The sequence below is a fragment of the Chelmon rostratus genome, chromosome 18 (assembly GCF_017976325.1).
Source record: "Chelmon rostratus isolate fCheRos1 chromosome 18, fCheRos1.pri, whole genome shotgun sequence".
NCBI lineage: Eukaryota > Metazoa > Chordata > Actinopteri > Chaetodontiformes > Chaetodontidae > Chelmon > Chelmon rostratus.
In genome coordinates, this window is record NC_055675.1 from 19,645,362 (window position 1) to 19,670,536 (window position 25,175).

The 25,175-nt window shown below is 44.3% G+C and overlaps 23 non-coding genes across 23 annotated transcripts; all 23 read left to right on the top strand.

The window, feature by feature from the left end:
* The first annotated feature begins 626 nt into the window (after positions 1-626).
* Positions 627-745, top strand: LOC121622582. Its single transcript, XR_006007768.1, has one exon. It is a non-coding gene; the product is annotated as a 5S ribosomal RNA (ribosomal RNA).
* Positions 746-912: 167 nt separating this feature from the next.
* LOC121622583 lies at positions 913-1,031 on the top strand. Its single transcript, XR_006007769.1, has one exon. It is a non-coding gene; the product is annotated as a 5S ribosomal RNA (ribosomal RNA).
* A 750-nt stretch (positions 1,032-1,781) lies between these two features.
* LOC121622511 lies at positions 1,782-1,900 on the top strand. Its single transcript, XR_006007709.1, has one exon. It is a non-coding gene; the product is annotated as a 5S ribosomal RNA (ribosomal RNA).
* A 167-nt stretch (positions 1,901-2,067) lies between these two features.
* LOC121622584 lies at positions 2,068-2,186 on the top strand. Its single transcript, XR_006007770.1, has one exon. It is a non-coding gene; the product is annotated as a 5S ribosomal RNA (ribosomal RNA).
* Positions 2,187-2,936: 750 nt separating this feature from the next.
* On the top strand, positions 2,937-3,055 carry LOC121622585. The gene has a single exon (XR_006007771.1). It is a non-coding gene; the product is annotated as a 5S ribosomal RNA (ribosomal RNA).
* Positions 3,056-3,222: 167 nt separating this feature from the next.
* On the top strand, positions 3,223-3,341 carry LOC121622586. The gene has a single exon (XR_006007772.1). It is a non-coding gene; the product is annotated as a 5S ribosomal RNA (ribosomal RNA).
* A 750-nt stretch (positions 3,342-4,091) lies between these two features.
* Positions 4,092-4,210, top strand: LOC121622587. The gene has a single exon (XR_006007773.1). It is a non-coding gene; the product is annotated as a 5S ribosomal RNA (ribosomal RNA).
* A 167-nt stretch (positions 4,211-4,377) lies between these two features.
* On the top strand, positions 4,378-4,496 carry LOC121622588. The gene has a single exon (XR_006007774.1). It is a non-coding gene; the product is annotated as a 5S ribosomal RNA (ribosomal RNA).
* Positions 4,497-5,542: 1,046 nt separating this feature from the next.
* Positions 5,543-5,661, top strand: LOC121622589. Its single transcript, XR_006007775.1, has one exon. It is a non-coding gene; the product is annotated as a 5S ribosomal RNA (ribosomal RNA).
* Positions 5,662-5,828: 167 nt separating this feature from the next.
* Positions 5,829-5,947, top strand: LOC121622591. Its single transcript, XR_006007777.1, has one exon. It is a non-coding gene; the product is annotated as a 5S ribosomal RNA (ribosomal RNA).
* A 750-nt stretch (positions 5,948-6,697) lies between these two features.
* Positions 6,698-6,816, top strand: LOC121622497. Its single transcript, XR_006007696.1, has one exon. It is a non-coding gene; the product is annotated as a 5S ribosomal RNA (ribosomal RNA).
* Positions 6,817-6,983: 167 nt separating this feature from the next.
* LOC121622592 lies at positions 6,984-7,102 on the top strand. The gene has a single exon (XR_006007778.1). It is a non-coding gene; the product is annotated as a 5S ribosomal RNA (ribosomal RNA).
* Positions 7,103-7,852: 750 nt separating this feature from the next.
* On the top strand, positions 7,853-7,971 carry LOC121622498. The gene has a single exon (XR_006007697.1). It is a non-coding gene; the product is annotated as a 5S ribosomal RNA (ribosomal RNA).
* A 167-nt stretch (positions 7,972-8,138) lies between these two features.
* Positions 8,139-8,257, top strand: LOC121622593. Its single transcript, XR_006007779.1, has one exon. It is a non-coding gene; the product is annotated as a 5S ribosomal RNA (ribosomal RNA).
* A 750-nt stretch (positions 8,258-9,007) lies between these two features.
* LOC121622499 lies at positions 9,008-9,126 on the top strand. Its single transcript, XR_006007698.1, has one exon. It is a non-coding gene; the product is annotated as a 5S ribosomal RNA (ribosomal RNA).
* A 167-nt stretch (positions 9,127-9,293) lies between these two features.
* LOC121622594 lies at positions 9,294-9,412 on the top strand. The gene has a single exon (XR_006007780.1). It is a non-coding gene; the product is annotated as a 5S ribosomal RNA (ribosomal RNA).
* Positions 9,413-10,162: 750 nt separating this feature from the next.
* LOC121622595 lies at positions 10,163-10,281 on the top strand. Its single transcript, XR_006007781.1, has one exon. It is a non-coding gene; the product is annotated as a 5S ribosomal RNA (ribosomal RNA).
* Positions 10,282-10,448: 167 nt separating this feature from the next.
* Positions 10,449-10,567, top strand: LOC121622491. Its single transcript, XR_006007690.1, has one exon. It is a non-coding gene; the product is annotated as a 5S ribosomal RNA (ribosomal RNA).
* Positions 10,568-11,317: 750 nt separating this feature from the next.
* Positions 11,318-11,436, top strand: LOC121622492. Its single transcript, XR_006007691.1, has one exon. It is a non-coding gene; the product is annotated as a 5S ribosomal RNA (ribosomal RNA).
* Positions 11,437-11,603: 167 nt separating this feature from the next.
* LOC121622509 lies at positions 11,604-11,722 on the top strand. The gene has a single exon (XR_006007707.1). It is a non-coding gene; the product is annotated as a 5S ribosomal RNA (ribosomal RNA).
* A 1,046-nt stretch (positions 11,723-12,768) lies between these two features.
* LOC121622493 lies at positions 12,769-12,887 on the top strand. Its single transcript, XR_006007692.1, has one exon. It is a non-coding gene; the product is annotated as a 5S ribosomal RNA (ribosomal RNA).
* A 167-nt stretch (positions 12,888-13,054) lies between these two features.
* Positions 13,055-13,173, top strand: LOC121622494. The gene has a single exon (XR_006007693.1). It is a non-coding gene; the product is annotated as a 5S ribosomal RNA (ribosomal RNA).
* A 750-nt stretch (positions 13,174-13,923) lies between these two features.
* LOC121622495 lies at positions 13,924-14,042 on the top strand. Its single transcript, XR_006007694.1, has one exon. It is a non-coding gene; the product is annotated as a 5S ribosomal RNA (ribosomal RNA).
* Positions 14,043-25,175: the final 11,133 nt, after the last annotated feature.

Genomic DNA, 25,175 nt, shown 5'->3' on the forward strand with positions numbered 1-25,175 from the left:
TTTGCTGCACAAACATTTTGACGGTTGTTTTCGTTATTAGAGTGCCCCCCAGCAGTCGTGGGCTATTTTATTGATGCGTCTTTTTTCTCGCTTTTGGAATTTTGGCGAAAAATACCAACGGGCCGACCACTCTGTTGAACGAGCCCCGGACCGGAAAAAAGGACAAAGTGATGGAAAATGGACATGGAAAAGGAATGGAGATCCGATTTTGTAAAAGAAGTGATTATTGTGACAGGTGGGAAAGCTTGAAAACTCGGATAAAGAAAATAAAGTGTTAATTTTGCCAAGGAGAAGAGCTGGAGGGAGAGAGAAAAGCAAAAGAGTCTGAGGGACATGGAGAAACTAGATCAGGAAAAGAGAGTTGTGCTTGAGAAAGTGTTGACTGTCGTAAATCCTTGTGGTCGTCCCCTGGATCAAACCGTGGGAGATGTCCAGTCCTTTCTGTCCCTCTGACGTGACCGGCTGTCTTTCATTGTGTTAAAGAGTGTTGCGACCACCACGATTACATTGAGTATCGCTGAAATCAGAGCTTGACTTACAGCTTGAATATGCTGATTTTTCTATCGACGTAAATGTAGCCGTGTTAATGTTCACACATAAAAGTTGTGTTTGTGGGCATCCCAGTGGCTTACGGCCATACCACCCTGAACACGCCCGATCTCGTCCGATCTCGGAAGCTAAGCAGGGTCGGGCTTGGTTAGTACTTGGATGGGAGACCGCCTGGGAATACCAGGTGCTGTAAGCTTTTTCACATGTCTTAACACACAGCAGAGGGTCCTGCTGCTTCTTCAGTGGGGAGAGCTGTGGAAAGCAGAACAGCTCGGAAGAGAAGGTGGTTGACCTATGACCCTCCGTATCCATGTAGTCCTTTTGTGGTCACACATAAAAGTTGTGTTTGTGGGCAGCCCAGTGGCTTACGGCCATACCACCCTGAACACGCCCGATCTCGTCCGATCTCGGAAGCTAAGCAGGGTCGGGCTTGGTTAGTACTTGGATGGGAGACCGCCTGGGAATACCAGGTGCTGTAAGCTTTTTCACATGCCTTAACACACAGCAGAGGGTGCTGCTGCTTCTTCAGTGGGGAGAGCTGTGGAAAGCAGAACAGCTCGTAAGAGAAGGTGGTTGACCTATGACCCTCCGTATCCATGTAGTCCTTTTGCTGCACAAACATTTTGACGGTTGTTTTCGTTATTAGAGTGCCCCCCAGCAGTCGTGGGCTATTTTATTGATGCGTCTTTTTTCTCGCTTTTGGAATTTTGGCGAAAAATACCAACGGGCCGACCACTCTGTTGAACGAGCCCCGGACCGGAAAAAAGGACAAAGTGATGGAAAATGGACATGGAAAAGGAATGGAGATCCGATTTTGTAAAAGAAGTGATTATTGTGACAGGTGGGAAAGCTTGAAAACTCGGATAAAGAAAATAAAGTATTAATTTTGCCAAGGAGAAGAGCTGGAGGGAGAGAGAAAAGCAAAAGAGTCTGAGGGACATGGAGAAACTAGATCAGGAAAAGAGAGTTGTGCTTGAGAAAGTGTTGACTGTCGTAAATCCTTGTGGTCGTCCCCTGGATCAAACCGTGGGAGATGTCCAGTCCTTTCTGTCCCTCTGACGTGACCGGCTGTCTTTCATTGTGTTAAAGAGTGTTGCGACCACCACGATTACATTGAGTATCGCTGAAATCAGAGCTTGACTTACAGCTTGAATATGCTGATTTTTCTATCGACGTAAATGTAGCCGTGTTAATGTTCACACATAAAAGTTGTGTTTGTGGGCATCCCAGTGGCTTTCGGCCATACCACCCTGAACACGCCCGATCTCGTCCGATCTCGGAAGCTAAGCAGGGTCGGGCTTGGTTAGTACTTGGATGGGAGACCGCCTGGGAATACCAGGTGCTGTAAGCTTTTTCACATGTCTTAACACACAGCAGAGGGTGCTGCTGCTTCTTCAGTGGGGAGAGCTGTGGAAAGCAGAACAGCTCGGAAGAGAAGGTGGTTGACCTATGACCCTCCGTATCCATGTAGTCCTTTTGTGGTCACACATAAAAGTTGTGTTTGTGGGCAGCCCAGTGGCTTACGGCCATACCACCCTGAACACGCCCGATCTCGTCCGATCTCGGAAGCTAAGCAGGGTCGGGCTTGGTTAGTACTTGGATGGGAGACCGCCTGGGAATACCAGGTGCTGTAAGCTTTTTCACATGCCTTAACACACAGCAGAGGGTGCTGCTGCTTCTTCAGTGGGGAGAGCTGTGGAAAGCAGAACAGCTCGTAAGAGAAGGTGGTTGACCTATGACCCTCCGTATCCATGTAGTCCTTTTGCTGCACAAACATTTTGACGGTTGTTTTCGTTATTAGAGTGCCCCCCAGCAGTCGTGGGCTATTTTATTGATGCGTCTTTTTTCTCGCTTTTGGAATTTTGGCGAAAAATACCAACGGGCCGACCACTCTGTTGAACGAGCCCCGGACCGGAAAAAAGGACAAAGTGATGGAAAATGGACATGGAAAAGGAATGGAGATCCGATTTTGTAAAAGAAGTGATTATTGTGACAGGTGGGAAAGCTTGAAAACTCGGATAAAGAAAATAAAGTATTAATTTTGCCAAGGAGAAGAGCTGGAGGGAGAGAGAAAAGCAAAAGAGTCTGAGGGACATGGAGAAACTAGATCAGGAAAAGAGAGTTGTGCTTGAGAAAGTGTTGACTGTCGTAAATCCTTGTGGTCGTCCCCTGGATCAAACCGTGGGAGATGTCCAGTCCTTTCTGTCCCTCTGACGTGACCGGCTGTCTTTCATTGTGTTAAAGAGTGTTGCGACCACCACGATTACATTGAGTATCGCTGAAATCAGAGCTTGACTTACAGCTTGAATATGCTGATTTTTCTATCGACGTAAATGTAGCCGTGTTAATGTTCACACATAAAAGTTGTGTTTGTGGGCAGCCCAGTGGCTTACGGCCATACCACCCTGAACACGCCCGATCTCGTCCGATCTCGGAAGCTAAGCAGGGTCGGGCTTGGTTAGTACTTGGATGGGAGACCGCCTGGGAATACCAGGTGCTGTAAGCTTTTTCACATGTCTTAACACACAGCAGAGGGTGCTGCTGCTTCTTCAGTGGGGAGAGCTGTGGAAAGCAGAACAGCTCGTAAGAGAAGGTGGTTGACCTATGACCCTCCGTATCCATGTAGTCCTTTTGTGGTCACACATAAAAGTTGTGTTTGTGGGCAGCCCAGTGGCTTACGGCCATACCACCCTGAACACGCCCGATCTCGTCCGATCTCGGAAGCTAAGCAGGGTCGGGCTTGGTTAGTACTTGGATGGGAGACCGCCTGGGAATACCAGGTGCTGTAAGCTTTTTCACATGCCTTAACACACAGCAGAGGGTGCTGCTGCTTCTTCAGTGGGGAGAGCTGTGGAAAGCAGAACAGCTCGTAAGAGAAGGTGGTTGACCTATGACCCTCCGTATCCATGTAGTCCTTTTGCTGCACAAACATTTTGACGGTTGTTTTCGTTAGTAGAGTGCCCCCCAGCAGTCGTGGGCTATTTTATTGATGCGTCTTTTTTCTCGCTTTTGGAATTTTGGCGAAAAATACCAACGGGCCAACCACTCTGGTGAACGAGTCCCGGACCGGAAAAAAGGACAAAGTGATGGAAAACGGACATGGAAAAGGAATGGAGATCCGATTTTGTAAAAGAAGTGATTATTGTGACAGGTGGGAAAGCTTGAAAACTCGGATAAAGAAAATAAAGTATTAATTTTGCCAAGGAGAAGAGCTGGAGGGAGAGAGAAAAGCAAAAGAGTCTGAGGGACATGGAGAAACTAGATCAGGAAAAGAGAGTTGTGCTTGAGAAAGTGTTGACTGTCGTAAATCCTTGTGGTCGTCCCCTGGATCAAACCGTGGGAGATGTCCAGTCCTTTCTGTCCCTCTGACGTGACCGGCTGTCTTTCATTGTGTTAAAGAGTGTTGCGACCACCACGATTACATTGAGTATCGCTGAAATCAGAGCTTGACTTACAGCTTGAATATGCTGATTTTTCTATCGACGTAAATGTAGCCGTGTTAATGTTCACACATAAAAGTTGTGTTTGTGGGCAGCCCAGTGGCTTACGGCCATACCACCCTGAACACGCCCGATCTCGTCCGATCTCGGAAGCTAAGCAGGGTCGGGCTTGGTTAGTACTTGGATGGGAGACCGCCTGGGAATACCAGGTGCTGTAAGCTTTTTCACATGTCTTAACACACAGCAGAGGGTGCTGCTGCTTCTTCAGTGGGGAGAGCTGTGGAAAGCAGAACAGCTCGGAAGAGAAGGTGGTTGACCTATGACCCTCCGTATCCATGTAGTCCTTTTGTGGTCACACATAAAAGTTGTGTTTGTGGGCAGCCCAGTGGCTTACGGCCATACCACCCTGAACACGCCCGATCTCGTCCGATCTCGGAAGCTAAGCAGGGTCGGGCTTGGTTAGTACTTGGATGGGAGACCGCCTGGGAATACCAGGTGCTGTAAGCTTTTTCACATGCCTTAACACACAGCAGAGGGTGCTGCTGCTTCTTCAGTGGGGAGAGCTGTGGAAAGCAGAACAGCTCGTAAGAGAAGGTGGTTGACCTATGACCCTCCGTATCCATGTAGTCCTTTTGCTGCACAAACATTTTGACGGTTGTTTTCGTTATTAGAGTGCCCCCCAGCAGTCGTGGGCTATTTTATTGATGCGTCTTTTTTCTCGCTTTTGGAATTTTGGCGAAAAATACCAACGGGCCGACCACTCTGTTGAACGAGCCCCGGACCGGAAAAAAGGACAAAGTGATGGAAAATGGACATGGAAAAGGAATGGAGATCCGATTTTGTAAAAGAAGTGATTATTGTGACAGGTGGGAAAGCTTGAAAACTCGGATAAAGAAAATAAAGTATTAATTTTGCCAAGGAGAAGAGCTGGAGGGAGAGAGAAAAGCAAAAGAGTCTGAGGGACATGGAGAAACTAGATCAGGAAAAGAGAGTTGTGCTTGAGAAAGTGTTGACTGTCGTAAATCCTTGTGGTCGTCCCCTGGATCAAACCGTGGGAGATGTCCAGTCCTTTCTGTCCCTCTGACGTGACCGGCTGTCTTTCATTGTGTTAAAGAGTGTTGCGACCACCACGATTACATTGAGTATCGCTGAAATCAGAGCTTGACTTACAGCTTGAATATGCTGATTTTTCGATCGACGTAAATGTAGCCGTGTTAATGTTCACACATAAAAGTTGTGTTTGTGGGCAGCCCAGTGGACATGGAGAAACTAGATCAGGAAACGAGAGTTGTGCTTGAGAAAGTGTTGACTGTCGTAAATCCTTGTGGTCGTCCCCTGGATCAAACCGTGGGAGATGTCCAGTCCTTTCTGTCCCTCTGACGTGACCGGCTGTCTTTCATTGTGTTAAAGAGTGTTGCGACCACCACGATTACATTGAGTATCGCTGAAATCAGAGCTTGACTTACAGCTTGAATATGCTGATTTTTCTATCGACGTAAATGTAGCCGTGTTAATGTTCACACATAAAAGTTGTGTTTGTGGGCAGCCCAGTGGCTTACGGCCATACCACCCTGAACACGCCCGATCTCGTCCGATCTCGGAAGCTAAGCAGGGTCGGGCTTGGTTAGTACTTGGATGGGAGACCGCCTGGGAATACCAGGTGCTGTAAGCTTTTTCACATGTCTTAACACACAGCAGAGGGTGCTGCTGCTTCTTCAGTGGGGAGAGCTGTGGAAAGCAGAACAGCTCGTAAGAGAAGGTGGTTGACCTATGACCCTCCTTATCCATGTAGTCCTTTTGTGGTCACACATAAAAGTTGTGTTTGTGGGCAGCCCAGTGGCTTACGGCCATACCACCCTGAACACGCCCGATCTCGTCCGATCTCGGAAGCTAAGCAGGGTCGGGCTTGGTTAGTACTTGGATGGGAGACCGCCTGGGAATACCAGGTGCTGTAAGCTTTTTCACATGCCTTAACACACAGCAGAGGGTGCTGCTGCTTCTTCAGTGGGGAGAGCTGTGGAAAGCAGAACAGCTCGTAAGAGAAGGTGGTTGACCTATGACCCTCCGTATCCATGTAGTCCTTTTGCTGCACAAACATTTTGACGGTTGTTTTCGTTATTAGAGTGCCCCCCAGCAGTCGTGGGCTATTTTATTGATGCGTCTTTTTTCTCGCTTTTGGAATTTTGGCGAAAAATACCAACGGGCCGACCACTCTGTTGAACGAGCCCCGGACCGGAAAAAAGGACAAAGTGATGGAAAACGGACATGGAAAAGGAATGGAGATCCGATTTTGTAAAAGAAGTGATTATTGTGACAGGTGGGAAAGCTTGAAAACTCGGATAAAGAAAATAAAGTATTAATTTTGCCAAGGAGAAGAGCTGGAGGGAGAGAGAAAAGCAAAAGAGTCTGAGGGACATGGAGAAACTAGATCAGGAAAAGAGAGTTGTGCTTGAGAAAGTGTTGACTGTCGTAAATCCTTGTGGTCGTCCCCTGGATCAAACCGTGGGAGATGTCCAGTCCTTTCTGTCCCTCTGACGTGACCGGCTGTCTTTCATTGTGTTAAAGAGTGTTGCGACCACCACGATTACATTGAGTATCGCTGAAATCAGAGCTTGACTTACAGCTTGAATATGCTGATTTTTCTATCGACGTAAATGTAGCCGTGTTAATGTTCACACATAAAAGTTGTGTTTGTGGGCAGCCCAGTGGTTTACGGCCATACCACCCTGAACACGCCCGATCTCGTCCGATCTCGGAAGCTAAGCAGGGTCGGGCTTGGTTAGTACTTGGATGGGAGACCGCCTGGGAATACCAGGTGCTGTAAGCTTTTTCACATGTCTTAACACACAGCAGAGGGTGCTGCTGCTTCTTCAGTGGGGAGAGCTGTGGAAAGCAGAACAGCTCGGAAGAGAAGGTGGTTGACCTATGACCCTCCGTATCCATGTAGTCCTTTTGTGGTCACACATAAAAGTTGTGTTTGTGGGCAGCCCAGTGGCTTACGGCCATACCACCCTGAACACGCCCGATCTCGTCCGATCTCGGAAGCTAAGCAGGGTCGGGCTTGGTTAGTACTTGGATGGGAGACCGCCTGGGAATACCAGGTGCTGTAAGCTTTTTCACATGCCTTAACACACAGCAGAGGGTGCTGCTGCTTCTTCAGTGGGGAGAGCTGTGGAAAGCAGAACAGCTCGTAAGAGAAGGTGGTTGACCTATGACCCTCCGTATCCATGTAGTCCTTTTGCTGCACAAACATTTTGACGGTTGTTTTCGTTATTAGAGTGCCCCCCAGCAGTCGTGGGCTATTTTATTGATGCGTCTTTTTTCTCGCTTTTGGAATTTTGGCGAAAAATACCAACGGGCCGACCACTCTGTTGAACGAGCCCCGGACCGGAAAAAAGGACAAAGTGATGGAAAACGGACATGGAAAAGGAATGGAGATCCGATTTTGTAAAAGAAGTGATTATTGTGACAGGTGGGAAAGCTTGAAAACTCGGATAAAGAAAATAAAGTATTAATTTTGCCAAGGAGAAGAGCTGGAGGGAGAGAGAAAAGCAAAAGAGTCTGAGGGACATGGAGAAACTAGATCAGGAAAAGAGAGTTGTGCTTGAGAAAGTGTTGACTGTCGTAAATCCTTGTGGTCGTCCCCTGGATCAAACCGTGGGAGATGTCCAGTCCTTTCTGTCCCTCTGACGTGACCGGCTGTCTTTCATTGTGTTAAAGAGTGTTGCGACCACCACGATTACATTGAGTATCGCTGAAATCAGAGCTTGACTTACAGCTTGAATATGCTGATTTTTCTATCGACGTAAATGTAGCCGTGTTAATGTTCACACATAAAAGTTGTGTTTGTGGGCAGCCCAGTGGTTTACGGCCATACCACCCTGAACACGCCCGATCTCGTCCGATCTCGGAAGCTAAGCAGGGTCGGGCTTGGTTAGTACTTGGATGGGAGACCGCCTGGGAATACCAGGTGCTGTAAGCTTTTTCACATGTCTTAACACACAGCAGAGGGTGCTGCTGCTTCTTCAGTGGGGAGAGCTGTGGAAAGCAGAACAGCTCGGAAGAGAAGGTGGTTGACCTATGACCCTCCGTATCCATGTAGTCCTTTTGTGGTCACACATAAAAGTTGTGTTTGTGGGCAGCCCAGTGGCTTACGGCCATACCACCCTGAACACGCCCGATCTCGTCCGATCTCGGAAGCTAAGCAGGGTCGGGCTTGGTTAGTACTTGGATGGGAGACCGCCTGGGAATACCAGGTGCTGTAAGCTTTTTCACATGCCTTAACACACAGCAGAGGGTGCTGCTGCTTCTTCAGTGGGGAGAGCTGTGGAAAGCAGAACAGCTCGTAAGAGAAGGTGGTTGACCTATGACCCTCCGTATCCATGTAGTCCTTTTGCTGCACAAACATTTTGACGGTTGTTTTCGTTATTAGAGTGCCCCCCAGCAGTCGTGGGCTATTTTATTGATGCGTCTTTTTTCTCGCTTTTGGAATTTTGGCGAAAAATACCAACGGGCCGACCACTCTGTTGAACGAGCCCCGGACCGGAAAAAAGGACAAAGTGATGGAAAACGGACATGGAAAAGGAATGGAGATCCGATTTTGTAAAAGAAGTGATTATTGTGACAGGTGGGAAAGCTTGAAAACTCGGATAAAGAAAATAAAGTATTAATTTTGCCAAGGAGAAGAGCTGGAGGGAGAGAGAAAAGCAAAAGAGTCTGAGGGACATGGAGAAACTAGATCAGGAAAAGAGAGTTGTGCTTGAGAAAGTGTTGACTGTCGTAAATCCTTGTGGTCGTCCCCTGGATCAAACCGTGGGAGATGTCCAGTCCTTTCTGTCCCTCTGACGTGACCGGCTGTCTTTCATTGTGTTAAAGAGTGTTGCGACCACCACGATTACATTGAGTATCGCTGAAATCAGAGCTTGACTTACAGCTTGAATATGCTGATTTTTCTATCGACGTAAATGTAGCCGTGTTAATGTTCACACATAAAAGTTGTGTTTGTGGGCAGCCCAGTGGTTTACGGCCATACCACCCTGAACACGCCCGATCTCGTCCGATCTCGGAAGCTAAGCAGGGTCGGGCTTGGTTAGTACTTGGATGGGAGACCGCCTGGGAATACCAGGTGCTGTAAGCTTTTTCACATGTCTTAACACACAGCAGAGGGTGCTGCTGCTTCTTCAGTGGGGAGAGCTGTGGAAAGCAGAACAGCTCGGAAGAGAAGGTGGTTGACCTATGACCCTCCGTATCCATGTAGTCCTTTTGTGGTCACACATAAAAGTTGTGTTTGTGGGCAGCCCAGTGGCTTACGGCCATACCACCCTGAACACGCCCGATCTCGTCCGATCTCGGAAGCTAAGCAGGGTCGGGCTTGGTTAGTACTTGGATGGGAGACCGCCTGGGAATACCAGGTGCTGTAAGCTTTTTCACATGCCTTAACACACAGCAGAGGGTGCTGCTGCTTCTTCAGTGGGGAGAGCTGTGGAAAGCAGAACAGCTCGTAAGAGAAGGTGGTTGACCTATGACCCTCCGTATCCATGTAGTCCTTTTGCTGCACAAACATTTTGACGGTTGTTTTCGTTATTAGAGTGCCCCCCAGCAGTCGTGGGCTATTTTATTGATGCGTCTTTTTTCTCGCTTTTGGAATTTTGGCGAAAAATACCAACGGGCCGACCACTCTGTTGAACGAGCCCCGGACCGGAAAAAAGGACAAAGTGATGGAAAACGGACATGGAAAAGGAATGGAGATCCGATTTTGTAAAAGAAGTGATTATTGTGACAGGTGGGAAAGCTTGAAAACTCGGATAAAGAAAATAAAGTATTAATTTTGCCAAGGAGAAGAGCTGGAGGGAGAGAGAAAAGCAAAAGAGTCTGAGGGACATGGAGAAACTAGATCAGGAAAAGAGAGTTGTGCTTGAGAAAGTGTTGACTGTCGTAAATCCTTGTGGTCGTCCCCTGGATCAAACCGTGGGAGATGTCCAGTCCTTTCTGTCCCTCTGACGTGACCGGCTGTCTTTCATTGTGTTAAAGAGTGTTGCGACCACCACGATTACATTGAGTATCGCTGAAATCAGAGCTTGACTTACAGCTTGAATATGCTGATTTTTCTATCGACGTAAATGTAGCCGTGTTAATGTTCACACATAAAAGTTGTGTTTGTGGGCAGCCCAGTGGCTTACGGCCATACCACCCTGAACACGCCCGATCTCGTCCGATCTCGGAAGCTAAGCAGGGTCGGGCTTGGTTAGTACTTGGATGGGAGACCGCCTGGGAATACCAGGTGCTGTAAGCTTTTTCACATGTCTTAACACACAGCAGAGGGTGCTGCTGCTTCTTCAGTGGGGAGAGCTGTGGAAAGCAGAACAGCTCGTAAGAGAAGGTGGTTGACCTATGACCCTCCGTATCCATGTAGTCCTTTTGTGGTCACACATAAAAGTTGTGTTTGTGGGCAGCCCAGTGGCTTACGGCCATACCACCCTGAACACGCCCGATCTCGTCCGATCTCGGAAGCTAAGCAGGGTCGGGCTTGGTTAGTACTTGGATGGGAGACCGCCTGGGAATACCAGGTGCTGTAAGCTTTTTCACATGTCTTAACACACAGCAGAGGGTGCTGCTGCTTCTTCAGTGGGGAGAGCTGTGGAAAGCAGAACAGCTCGTAAGAGAAGGTGGTTGACCTATGACCCTCCGTATCCATGTAGTCCTTTTGCTGCACAAACATTTTGACGGTTGTTTTCGTTAGTAGAGTGCCCCCCAACAGTCGTGGGCTATTTTATTGATGCGTCTTTTTTCTCGCTTTTGGAATTTTGGCGAAAAATACCAACGGGCCGACCACTCTGTTGAACGAGCCCCGGACCGGAAAAAAGGACAAAGTGATGGAAAATGGACATGGAAAAGGAATGGAGATCCGATTTTGTAAAAGAAGTGATTATTGTGACAGGTGGGAAAGCTTGAAAACTCGGATAAAGAAAATAAAGTGTTAATTTTGCCAAGGAGAAGAGCTGGAGGGAGAGAGAAAAGCAAAAGAGTCTGAGGGACATGGAGAAACTAGATCAGGAAAAGAGAGTTGTGCTTGAGAAAGTGTTGACTGTCGTAAATCCTTGTGGTCGTCCCCTGGATCAAACCGTGGGAGATGTCCAGTCCTTTCTGTCCCTCTGACGTGACCGGCTGTCTTTCATTGTGTTAAAGAGTGTTGCGACCACCACGATTACATTGAGTATCGCTGAAATCAGAGCTTGACTTACAGCTTGAATATGCTGATTTTTCTATCGACGTAAATGTAGCCGTGTTAATGTTCACACATAAAAGTTGTGTTTGTGGGCAGCCCAGTGGCTTACGGCCATACCACCCTGAACACGCCCGATCTCGTCCGATCTCGGAAGCTAAGCAGGGTCGGGCTTGGTTAGTACTTGGATGGGAGACCGCCTGGGAATACCAGGTGCTGTAAGCTTTTTCACATGTCTTAACACACAGCAGAGGGTGCTGCTGCTTCTTCAGTGGGGAGAGCTGTGGAAAGCAGAACAGCTCGTAAGAGAAGGTGGTTGACCTATGACCCTCCGTATCCATGTAGTCCTTTTGTGGTCACACATAAAAGTTGTGTTTGTGGGCAGCCCAGTGGCTTGCGGCCATACCACCCTGAACACGCCCGATCTCGTCCGATCTCGGAAGCTAAGCAGGGTCGGGCTTGGTTAGTACTTGGATGGGAGACCGCCTGGGAATACCAGGTGCTGTAAGCTTTTTCACATGTCTTAACACACAGCAGAGGGTCCTGCTGCTTCTTCAGTGGGGAGAGCTGTGGAAAGCAGAACAGCTCGTAAGAGAAGGTGGTTGACCTATGACCCTCCGTATCCATGTAGTCCTTTTGCTGCACAAACATTTTGACGGTTGTTTTCGTTATTAGAGTGCCCCCCAGCAGTCGTGGGCTATTTTATTGATGCGTCTTTTTTCTCGCTTTTGGAATTTTGGCGAAAAATACCAACGGGCCGACCACTCTGTTGAACGAGCCCCGGACCGGAAAAAAGGACAAAGTGATGGAAAACGGACATGGAAAAGGAATGGAGATCCGATTTTGTAAAAGAAGTGATTATTGTGACAGGTGGGAAAGCTTGAAAACTCGGATAAAGAAAATAAAGTATTAATTTTGCCAAGGAGAAGAGCTGGAGGGAGAGAGAAAAGCAAAAGAGTCTGAGGGACATGGAGAAACTAGATCAGGAAAAGAGAGTTGTGCTTGAGAAAGTGTTGACTGTCGTAAATCCTTGTGGTCGTCCCCTGGATCAAACCGTGGGAGATGTCCAGTCCTTTCTGTCCCTCTGACGTGACCGGCTGTCTTTCATTGTGTTAAAGAGTGTTGCGACCACCACGATTACATTGAGTATCGCTGAAATCAGAGCTTGACTTACAGCTTGAATATGCTGATTTTTCTATCGACGTAAATGTAGCCGTGTTAATGTTCACACATAAAAGTTGTGTTTGTGGGCAGCCCAGTGGACATGGAGAAACTAGATCAGGAAACGAGAGTTGTGCTTGAGAAAGTGTTGACTGTCGTAAATCCTTGTGGTCGTCCCCTGGATCAAACCGTGGGAGATGTCCAGTCCTTTCTGTCCCTCTGACGTGACCGGCTGTCTTTCATTGTGTTAAAGAGTGTTGCGACCACCACGATTACATTGAGTATCGCTGAAATCAGAGCTTGACTTACAGCTTGAATATGCTGATTTTTCTATCGACGTAAATGTAGCCGTGTTAATGTTCACACATAAAAGTTGTGTTTGTGGGCAGCCCAGTGGCTTACGGCCATACCACCCTGAACACGCCCGATCTCGTCCGATCTCGGAAGCTAAGCAGGGTCGGGCTTGGTTAGTACTTGGATGGGAGACCGCCTGGGAATACCAGGTGCTGTAAGCTTTTTCACATGTCTTAACACACAGCAGAGGGTGCTGCTGCTTCTTCAGTGGGGAGAGCTGTGGAAAGCAGAACAGCTCGGAAGAGAAGGTGGTTGACCTATGACCCTCCGTATCCATGTAGTCCTTTTGTGGTCACACATAAAAGTTGTGTTTGTGGGCAGCCCAGTGGCTTACGGCCATACCACCCTGAACACGCCCGATCTCGTCCGATCTCGGAAGCTAAGCAGGGTCGGGCTTGGTTAGTACTTGGATGGGAGACCGCCTGGGAATACCAGGTGCTGTAAGCTTTTTCACATGCCTTAACACACAGCAGAGGGTGCTGCTGCTTCTTCAGTGGGGAGAGCTGTGGAAAGCAGAACAGCTCGTAAGAGAAGGTGGTTGACCTATGACCCTCCGTATCCATGTAGTCCTTTTGCTGCACAAACATTTTGACGGTTGTTTTCGTTATTAGAGTGCCCCCCAGCAGTCGTGGGCTATTTTATTGATGCGTCTTTTTTCTCGCTTTTGGAATTTTGGCGAAAAATACCAACGGGCCGACCACTCTGTTGAACGAGCCCCGGACCGGAAAAAAGGACAAAGTGATGGAAAACGGACATGGAAAAGGAATGGAGATCCGATTTTGTAAAAGAAGTGATTATTGTGACAGGTGGGAAAGCTTGAAAACTCGGATAAAGAAAATAAAGTATTAATTTTGCCAAGGAGAAGAGCTGGAGGGAGAGAGAAAAGCAAAAGAGTCTGAGGGACATGGAGAAACTAGATCAGGAAAAGAGAGTTGTGCTTGAGAAAGTGTTGACTGTCGTAAATCCTTGTGGTCGTCCCCTGGATCAAACCGTGGGAGATGTCCAGTCCTTTCTGTCCCTCTGACGTGACCGGCTGTCTTTCATTGTGTTAAAGAGTGTTGCGACCACCACGATTACATTGAGTATCGCTGAAATCAGAGCTTGACTTACAGCTTGAATATGCTGATTTTTCTATCGACGTAAATGTAGCCGTGTTAATGTTCACACATAAAAGTTGTGTTTGTGGGCAGCCCAGTGGCTTACGGCCATACCACCCTGAACACGCCCGATCTCGTCCGATCTCGGAAGCTAAGCAGGGTCGGGCTTGGTTAGTACTTGGATGGGAGACCGCCTGGGAATACCAGGTGCTGTAAGCTTTTTCACATGTCTTAACACACAGCAGAGGGTGCTGCTGCTTCTTCAGTGGGGAGAGCTGTGGAAAGCAGAACAGCTCGTAAGAGAAGGTGGTTGACCTATGACCCTCCGTATCCATGTAGTCCTTTTGCTGCACAAACATTTTGACGGTTTTTTTCGTTAGTAGAGTGCCCCCCAGCAGTCGTCGGCTATTTAATTGATGCGTCTTTTTTCTCGCTTTTGGAATTTTGGCGAAAAATACCAACGGGCCAACCACTCTGGTGAACGAGCCCCGGACCGGAAAAAAGGACAAAGTGATGGAAAACGGACATGGAAAAGGAATGGAGATCCGATTTTGTAAAAGAAGTGATTATTGTGACAGGTGGGAAAGCTTGAAAACTCGGAAAAAAGAAAATAAAGGGCTTTTTCACATGTCTTTACGCACTGCAGAGGGCGCTGCTGCTCCTTCAGTGGAGACAGACTTGGAAAGCAGAACAGCGTGTAGTAGGTTGCCATCTTGGATATTATGGTGACATCCTGAATTGACATCACTCAGACATTCACAGAATTTGTTACGGGAATAAAATGCGACTCGCCACTCCTTTCAGCATGGAATGAGGCAAAAGCTCTGTGTTTGGTGAGAGTAAAGAGCGAGTACAAACTGCAAGGATTGGTTTGCCCTGTTAGAGCATGCAGACTTGCAGTGTCCATACAGGACATGTCTATTACACGACAGACCGTGTAATAGACCACTCTGAACACACCAGATATCGTCCGATCTCGGGTGCAGGATCGGGCTTGGTTAATACTACTCACCTCTTTATGTCAGAGGATTAAACTTGAGAGCAGCTGAAGCGGACCGGGAGACTTGAAGCGGCATCGTACGTAAACAGAGCGGCCGGCTGCCGGGTTTATTTTTGTACTGGACGGAAGCCAGCAGCGATTGGCCGTCTGCCGAAAGATGGAAATGGGGCTCAGCAATTCGCCGGGGGGAATGATGGAAATTAGGTGCCGCAATTGGCCGTCGGCCGAAAGATGGAAATGGTTGTCCGCGATTGGCCGGGGGAAAGATGCAAATGGCAGTCCTCGATTGGCCGTCCGGCAAAAGATGGAAATGGCGATGCGCGATTGGCCCGGGAAAGATGGAAATGGGGAGAGGCGATTGGAGGAGGGGAGCCAGTCTCTCGGTCCCCGGCAATCCCCCATAATGCCAAGCTAATGTTGACATCACATGATAGAGATTCTGCCTTTTCAGGTGCATTTGAAGAAACTGTGTTCATGTGTAATATGGATCTGTCAGAGGGTGAAATTTCAATTATCCTATAATAATGTTCCGTACTCTTTTTAATTCCCTTCATAACACGTCCGGGGACCAAGAGATTGTCTACTGTCGTCCAAACCATTCCAATGAAACCAAAAAGCTTTAGAGTGGCCACCAGAACATACAACAACCGTTTACAACAGAAATATTTCGTAACTGTCTGTGTGTCTTTCGCCACGTCATTATGTGTAAAAAAGTGCCATTATCGAAAGCAAGAGAAACTCCCTGTCGGGGAATCGAACCCCGGTTCCTGCTGTCCACTATACTAACGAGGAAGGTGCTTAAACCTCTCGTCACATCAATTTTCATCTGGCACATCGGCATAGGGTGATACCGTATGTCGAGGCTATGTGTACGTATTGTAAAAGATAAAGTATATGATTAAAAGTTGCATGTCTTGTGTGAATTTAAGCCACATATAGGCTAGATACTCAAATGAAAACACTGCCTGCATGTAAATATCGTAATCTTTGAAATTAAACTATCATACCACTGACACATACATTGTTCAGATCAGTCACATCGCTTTGGCGCCACCCCAGGTGGCAGCCTGTAGCAGCAGCTCCCGTCATGTTTTTTAAGTTTCGTTTATTTGTCCTTTCATTCTTTTTATTTCTGTTTTCCTGATCAATCACAACCTGTTCGTTAGAGTTGTGACAATGGCTGGACTTAACTTTGCTACCCTTCTCTGCGTTTTTCTTTTACTTTCCCTACTTTTTGTAACTGGGAACTTTGCGGACGGCAGCAGTGGGAGCATTGTTTACATGCGCGAACAGCTGATTGCGCTGTGTAAACCCGTGCTGCTGCCCGGAGACTGACCTGCGGTCCCGCACTGCAATTTCCCAGCTTGGGATAAATAAAGTATATCTATCTATCTATCTATTCTCAAGTTACCTCAGACTAAATAAAAAACAATGTACTTCATTAGCATTGGCAATTGTGATAGGAAATTACAGCAACTTCTTTATTTAAATAATACCACAAAACAGAGATGGCCTTTTTGCACTGCAGCTTTAATCAGCAGGATACATTTAAGCATCAAGCAATTTTACATTTTTCAAAAACCAATTGCAGCTGTGCCGGGCAACACCACATCTCAAGGGCTTCATGCTTGTTCGCTTTTTGTTGTTTCTTGCTTTGCAAAGGAAAAACACAAAGCTCAAATCATATCTTCAACAAGAACAGACTTAGCCACGATAATAGCCTTTGACACATTGCTGAGGTCGGTAGTACTGAACTCTTAGTGCGGGTCGGTAGTACTGAACTCTTGGTGCGGGTCGATAGTACTGAACTCGTGGTGCGGGTCGATAGTACTGAGCTCTTGGTGCGGGTCGATAGTACTGAACTCTTGGTGCGGGTCGATAGTGCTTAACTCTTGATGCGGATCTTGACCGCCATCTGCCTGCAAACCTTGTTAAAGAAGGGGGGAAAAAAATTGAGCTGAAGCAACTAATCAAATAATCAGCAGACATAAATCAACAGAATTTTGACAGTTATAACTTTTGCAATAATTTTTCAAGCCTAAATCAAACCAGTCTGAACCCTGAACGACCACCTCTGTTTGACTCCAGCTTGGTAGATAAAATGTAGTGTTTCATTCACTTAAAGAAACTCTGTAAACATAACCATAATTTCTAGGAGACAGGGTTCATCATCAGAGGGTTTTATTGGTTGGAAAAAATAAGTTTTAATCAACTTGGGATCTGGGAAATATTGATGGTTGCAATGTTTTATAGGTTTGAAGTCTTGTACTTGTTTTATTTATCTCATTGATATTAATCAGTAATTCGATAATCAAAAGTGCTTACCGTGAAAACGACCTGTGTGCTGAACAGACAAAAAGATGAAAATGATGTGAAATAAGAATTATATTTTTAGTCATATTTGAAAATATTTGTAATTAGTGCATAAATGAGTTTCTCTTTACTTAAAAAAAAAACACAGCTGAGATGCTAGGACTACATAAAAGATTTAGTAAAACAGAATTTAGTGAAGCTGAATTTAGCCACAGTCAGTCAGTGGTGAAAATGTTGTTTGTTGATCACAGACTAAAGTAGCATGCTATTTGTGTAAAGATCTATCTCTTGAAGTCAGCAAAGAATGTATGCACCCTTGTGATTTACCTCTCCATACCCGCCTGGCACCTCTAACTGCTCTCACAACCCCGCTGAATAAGCGTCCGATAAAACCCTCCCCGGGTTCAGCCATGAGGACGACCAGTGACAACACCAGAAAGATCATAACACACTTCATCCTGAAAAACAAAAACAGATCACAGTGTCCACATCCAGAATCATTCACTCTCTACATCTCTACATTAATTCATCCATGCAGGTCGTGGTACATATCCAGCGCCATAGCTTTTCACATCTCATTCTAAAGATTATTTATTTGATTAAAACAAGATTGCAACACAGTAAACTGCTACCATCACCTTACATTTGGGCTTCACTTTTTGTACATCCATATATTTGCATATATATATTTTTTTTACTTTGATTTATTTATTTTTTCTGGGTATGTATACACAATTGTATATGTTTAACATACATTTTATATTTCATTTTACTATGCATATGAAGCATATTTTGTACAAATGATTTTCTTTATGGACGTAGAGGTGGTTATATTTCATATTATCTCTTCATCCCTTTACGAATTTATCCAACAATATAACAAGCATAAATTCACATCATATGTCCTAATGACCGTATTTAGTAAAGCAAAGATAAGGAAGAATCAGCTTTTCACCTGATCGTCAGTCAAAAGGCTCCTGTGAAAGAAAGCAAAGTCAGAAGTTGTGGAATTCACAGTTGACTTGAATTTTTGAATATAGCAGTTGTGAAATACCTGTCTGGAGTGGGTGGAGCTGAAGTCAATTTCTCAATCATTCTATTTTTTTTAATCAGCTATTTTATTGTAGCATAAGTGGATTTTGTATTGTAAATTCCCTGTATATTATTGTTATTGTGAGCGCACGCAGGGGCCCTGTTCTTCAAACGCAGGTAAACTAATTCAAGCAAACATGCTGTCATCAGGCTAAAATACTTTACTGTTTGTTCTCATCAGCTAATGTGGTTCTTTGAAAGGTGTTTGAGGATTGATTTGTTATTCCTGAATGAGGTTAGCATGATTAACGGAACGCTCTTATTTTGTAATAAAATTTCATTAATTCATCCAACTTTATCGCTGCTGTACAAGTCACAGAATGTATTCATTGCCAATTCCCAGACATATATCCCAAAGACTTGGGTTAAGAACTGTATAAAGAAGATTGTACATTCTTTCTTCCTTTCCCACTCATCGATCTTCAGAAAATAAAGCCAGTTTGTTGAAGTAGAGAATTGTGAACAGTGAAAATGTGTTGCTAATTGCATTTTGCATCACCCAGTTCTGTGCACATATGACAAGGTGTTGATCTAATCTCAACTTCCAGCATCACATCTACCAGTTCATGTTTTTCAAGTTGTGAGAAACAGTTACTGTGGAATAATTTCATCTGTTAGGATAAGACATACTAAAATAATCTTAAATCTCAAGAGCAATGCAGCCTCAAATTGGTGGTATAATGACAACATGTGCCACATTGCCACATATAAAAGGCCTAAAAATGCACTATTTTCTTGATTTTCCACTGTTTAGGGATTTGACTATTGCAAAAAAAGGGGAAAAATTGTAACTATGGTGGAGTATATCAGGGTTCTGTCAATAGCACAATAAAAGGAGACAGACAAGGGAGAGACAGACAAGAGACAAAAGGAGGGAAAACACAGGAGCACACAAGGGAAAAAAGGGAGAAGAGACTGCAGATCTCCACAGTTATTGATCTAATTTCAACCAGCAAACCAAAGTCAGCTCTGCTCTCTCATCATATCCCAACATTGTAGTTTTCAGTTTAGCCCAAGTCCATGAGTGCTTAGACGACAGTATTAGACAGCAGTTCAGATAAAATTTAGCTACACACAGTAATATCTATCTGGTTGTCATTTTAGCCCATGTTCTTGCCTGTTGGTCTGATTCATCTAATGTTCATTCCTGTCTTCTTCATCATCATAAAGAGGAACCGCATCCAGTGTATTTGGTCTCATTGGTATTTCAATCCTTGCACCACTATGATGAGGAGCAGAATACTCTACTCATGACTGGATGACACAATGAAAGAAGTAACGGCTCTCTTCATCCTCTCAGATGTTAGTGTGAGAAAACCTGGGACCATGGAGTCCTGAGGCAGCTCATTTACTACTTCTTTTTTCCTGTGAGGTTTGGTGTGTCTGCATGCATATGTGTGAGCATGTCAGGCATGCACACATCTGTGTATGTGCGGTTTATTTGGTCTGAATGGGACAATGACTGTGGCATTTTTTTATCGGGCTGAGCAGCTTGATTATTATCTCATCACTTCCCCACTTTTATCTTGTCACTTCCTCTTCTCTTGCGAATTGAAAGAACTAGCAGTGAGAAAGTACCAAGACAGAAAAGAAAAATAGGGAAATTGTACTTTTTGCTCTTCTTCTTATACAACAGATGTCATTGAAAACACTCTTTAAGATTTCAACAAAAACAAGCTGGTTGTGGTCGTCCCCTGGAACAAACCGTGGGAGATGGCCATACCACCCTGAACACGCCTGATCTCAGAAGCTGATCAGGGTCGGGCTTGGTTTGTACTTGGTTACTTTTTTCACATGTCTTTACACAAAGCAGGGGGTGCTGCTGCTTCTTCAGTGGAGAGAGCTATGGAAAACCGAACAGCTCGTCAGAGAAGCTGTTTGACCTATGACCCTCCGTATCCACATCCAGCTTGTAGTAGTGCTGTCATCATGTCATTTATTGTTACATCCTGAGTTTCCATCACACAGACATTCCCAATCTTAGTTTCAGGAATAAAATGCGACTCACCACTCCTTTCATGATTCATGGCTTTCATGTTCAAATGCTTGAGTTTGGACATGTATGTATGTCTTTTAAACAATCATTTTATGAGTCCACAGCCTGTTTTTGTTGGAATCTTAAAGAATGTTTTCAATGACATCTGTTGTATAAGAAGAAGAGCAAAAAGTACAATTTCCCTATTTTTCCTTTCTGTCTTGGTACTTTCTCACTGCTAGTTCTTTCAATTCGCAAGAGAAGAGGAAGTGACAAGATAAAAGTGGGGAAGTGATGAGATAATAATCAAGCTGCTCAGCCCGATAAAAAAATGCCACAGTCATTGTCCCATTCAGACCAAATAAACCGCACATACACAGATGTGTGCATACCTGACATGCTCACACATATGCATGCAGACACACCAAACCTTACTGCAGGATGTGGCCGACAGGTTGGGCCAGCCTCCTCTCTGATTGAGCACAGGTGTGCTCAGTGAAGCAATCAAACCCTACCTTACTACACAGTATATCAGCCCCAGGAAATCATCCAGTATTTGTTGACTTGTCTCCCTTTTTTGTGCTTGGTGCTTCAGTCTTGTCCCTCTTTTGTGCTCAGTTGCCTGATCAGTTAGTGTATTTGTGCTCAGGTGATTCCTGTCGCCTATTCTGGTCTGTGCCCTGCCTGTCTGCTCTCCCTTTGAGACCTCAAGTGGAAATCCTGCCACTTCAACCCTCGTCTGGACCCAATCTGTGAATACCTTAAGTGAAAACCTCGTCTCACTGGAACCCACACCTGTGAACCTCGTTTAGATCTCGCCTCTCTGCTCACCCTGGGATCCCCTTCACCCCTCTGGATCTGGAACTACTTGAACTTCGCACCTTTGAAATCTGTTCATTTGTTACCATTTATCACTGGTTTGCTTGCCTGAACTTTCATTAAAACGGTTTATTGCACATATTCCTGTCTCCTCCTCTGTCTGAGCTCAGCATTAGTCTGTTGAAACCCGTGACAAAACAAAACAATCACTCATCATGCCCAAATGCAGTGAGAACTTGTGTTTGACGGTTGCAAGTTTTTTTTTCTTTACAGGATGAAGCGTGCTGTGGTATTTCTTGTCCTGTCCTTGGTCGCCCTCATGGCTGGAGAGTGTAATTGAATCATTCAGCTGCTTGGGAGAGCCTGAAACTTGAATGCGTGGATGGTGATGGGAGGAGCTGTGTGAACTGACTTGTACTTTGTGGTACAATTGCTATGAGAGTCTATGTCTGCTCTTCCTGTAATAGACCTAAAATTACACAATCATCATGAATGCAGCCCAGCATGCTGTATATAAAATCAGGCACAGCTACCAATCAGTGGACACATCACCTGTATGTATCTACATCACACATCTCAGTCCAAGAACAACCTTTCATCTTTGACTCTGAATCAGTGGAAGGTACGAGCTAAATACTTCAATATTGAACAAGACAAAGTATCTTGAAAATGTGCTAAGATTGTTTTTTGTATATCATGACGTTACAGCCTTCTTTTTTCTCTGAAATTCAGTTTATTTATTACTTTATTTGTAGGATGAAGTGCGCTGTGGTCTTTCTTGTGCTGTTCATGGTCGTCCTCATGGCTGAACCTGGAGAGTGTATTTTTGGATTGCTTTTCAATGGAGCCCTCCACGGTACAGCCATGACATAAGTTGTCTTTTAATGGCAAATGTTCACACATTATTAATGCTGTTAATTACACCTGGACTTTTACTATTACAACAAAAAAACGAAAAATAGTTTTTTCTCAAATAAATGTTACATAATACATAGCTTAAAATAATGTCTATTACTTATTAATTGCCAATATACACAAAATATAATGAATGTCTACATAATCCTCTACTATACAGTGTGTTTGTTCTAAATTTATTACAGGGCTGTCTGGCCTACAAAACAACAGTCATTCTAATACTGACACTGTTTTTTTGTAATGTGTGATATAAAGTAGAGTTCGGATTTAATTGTTTTCTTCTCTTGTCTGTTTTTATTTAGTCGGCAGGCTGATCCATGGGTAAGGACCTGTGCTATTTGTTATTATTTTTTACAACTGCGAAGCTATTACTGCTACAATAAATATTACAGTAAAATGTATTTAATTGTTACAGTGAAGGTGATATAATTTCAATCTATATTTCTCATATATGTTCATAAAATTGAACATACTACTGTGTTCTCTCCCTCCACCAGGCTTGTCACCAGGAGACGTGGGATGGAAGACCAGCTACAGGAGCTGGACAAACGTTCACTGGAATACAGCCCGGGGCGGCCTGGTTTTCACTAGGCTGAAGAAGCCACTCTGAAGCAATGTTTTGGATCAAAAGTGATGCTTCTTGCTCTTCATAACATAACATAAGATAGAAAAGTATCTATCAACTGTGGCAACCACTCCTTTAAAATATGTTTGTGTTGACTTGATGGATTGAGAAGCTTTGAATTAATTTGATCGATTGTCAGTTCACAATAAACTTGCAATGTAGCACTCCAAAACATTTTTATATTGTCTTATTTAAAATTTTAATTCAGATGAAAAATGTTTTACTCTCAACAAAGAGTTCCCAGTTAGTGTAAATAATCTGAGATGAGTAACAAAATTAAGATTCTGCATGTAAAAAAAAAAAAAGTATGTTTGTGAGGGTGTGTGTGTGTTGCTTGACATGAACTTATGTAACTCATAATAATTGGAATAATAAATGCTACAACATACTGTAACAATAGCATGAATAGAAAAGAGTCATAGAGTTAATGGTGCGTATAAGACAAAATACAATCAATGGGAAATGAATAAAAATTAAAAATTTCATATCATGCCAATGTACACTGGCCTCAGCTGTGTCTCATTGATGACAATGAAACACAGGAAAACTGGAGCACTCCAAATCAGGGTCTAGAAAAAATGGCTGTATACCACTGCAGAGTTTTGTTAAAATGAACAAACTGATATTTGCCTTCAGTTTGTTTTGTTGATCCACTACCTGTTGAAGTATTTTGAATGTGTGCACTGCACACACTAGTTTACAGATGAACAACACCTCTTCATGAAGTTGGAAATAATGATATAGAAATTGTAGAATTTTCTTAATTCTTAAAAAAATCTACTGCTTTCTTAAATTTATTGGCATACATAAGAAAGAATTATTAATAAATGTTATTTTGCAAAAATGAACATAAAGGAAAAACTCATCAATCAGGTGTCTCAATTCATTCTGTGCATTTGTTTTCTCAACGCAGCCGTAACCTTTGTCACAGGCCAAGTACATATCTAATATGCAGAGGCGGTTCTGGCTTGACTAGCGCCCTGGGCAAACCATCCCTTGGCGCCCCCACCCCCCAAAAAAACACCTCCAAAAACAAAGGACTTACCCCCAAACAACACAACAATACAATACATTATTTGAATTACTTTATTAAATATATTAATAAATACAAAAAAACGTAACTAGGACAAAGAAAAAGCAGATGAATAATATCCCAGAAGAAAGCAAAATAAGGCAACTCTATATATAATCTTAAATAAAAAGAACCATTCCTGGGGAAAGCAAGGTCAGCAGGTACCTCACTTGGTCCTCTACAAACCAGCTGTCTCTGAATTCTGTCACTCAGAACTGAAGGCTAGTTAGCAGGGTCAGCAGACAGAGGCTCATCCTCAGGCACAGGATTTGGTGGGATTTCTAACTGAGGCATTTCTAACAAATAGAAAATTGTATTGTCATTAGTATACATGTTATTCACAGCATTTATAATGTTTACAAAAGTAAAAAAAAAAAATGCAAAAATGCACACATAACAACACACACACACACACACACACGCCTGAGGACTCCTGCAACGAACATGTGGCTGAGGAGGTAGATGGCTCCTCATCAGACTCCAGGACCATGTCTGTGGCTGCTTTGCAAGTGTCTGACTCCTCATGTTGGCCAGTGGGTGCTCCAGCCCCAAAATAACCAGCAATATCCATTAACATGGATCGTGATAACCTGGCTGTTTTTCTCGTGAGGATGGGCTCAGAATATTTAATATGATTTTTGACACTTATAGCAGTTTTGAATTATGCTTTTATTCAACTTCTTTGTATACAGTTTGCTGTGTGCATTTACTGTAAGTAAGCTAAATCTGGGATGTTGTCCCCTGGTGTGGCTGTACCCTTTTCTGGCTTGATTCTAATCTAAATGAACTATACTGTAGGTGCCACTGAGCCCTCACTGCCTTGTCCCATGTGTATCATTAGTTCACTTTGACTTGCATCTCACAATATTTATTTGCAGTGTCAGTGTGCTTATTGCTGATAAATGTTCTAACACAATCACTGTGACTTGACATCTGATAAGATGACCGTCTGCACACTTCCCACAGTCAAAACCACTCTCTAGCTTTTCAAATGTTCTAACATATTTTATTGTGCTATTGACAGAACCCTGATATACTCAACCATAGTTACAATTTTTCCCCTTTTTTTGCAATAGTCAAATCCCTAAACAGTGGTAAATCTAGAAAAGTGTGCATTTTTAAGCCTTTTATATGTGGCAATGTGTCACATGTTGTCATTATACCACCAGTTTGAGGCTGCATTGCTCTTGAGATTTAGGAAACATTTTATTCTGTTTTGGTATGTCTTATCCTAACAGATGAAATTATTCCACAGCAAGTGTTTCTCACAACTTGAAAAACATGAACTGGTAGATGTGATGCTGGAAGTTGAGATTAGATCAACACCTTGTCATCTCTGCACAGAACTGGGTGATGCAAAATGCAATTAGAAACACATTTTCACTGTTCACAATTCTCTACTTCAACAAACTGGCTTTATTTTCTGAAGATCGATGAGTGGGAAAGGAAGAAAGAATGTACAATCTTCTTTATACAGTTCTTAACCCAAGTCTTTGGGATATATGTCTGGGAATTGGCAATGAATACATACTGTGACTTGT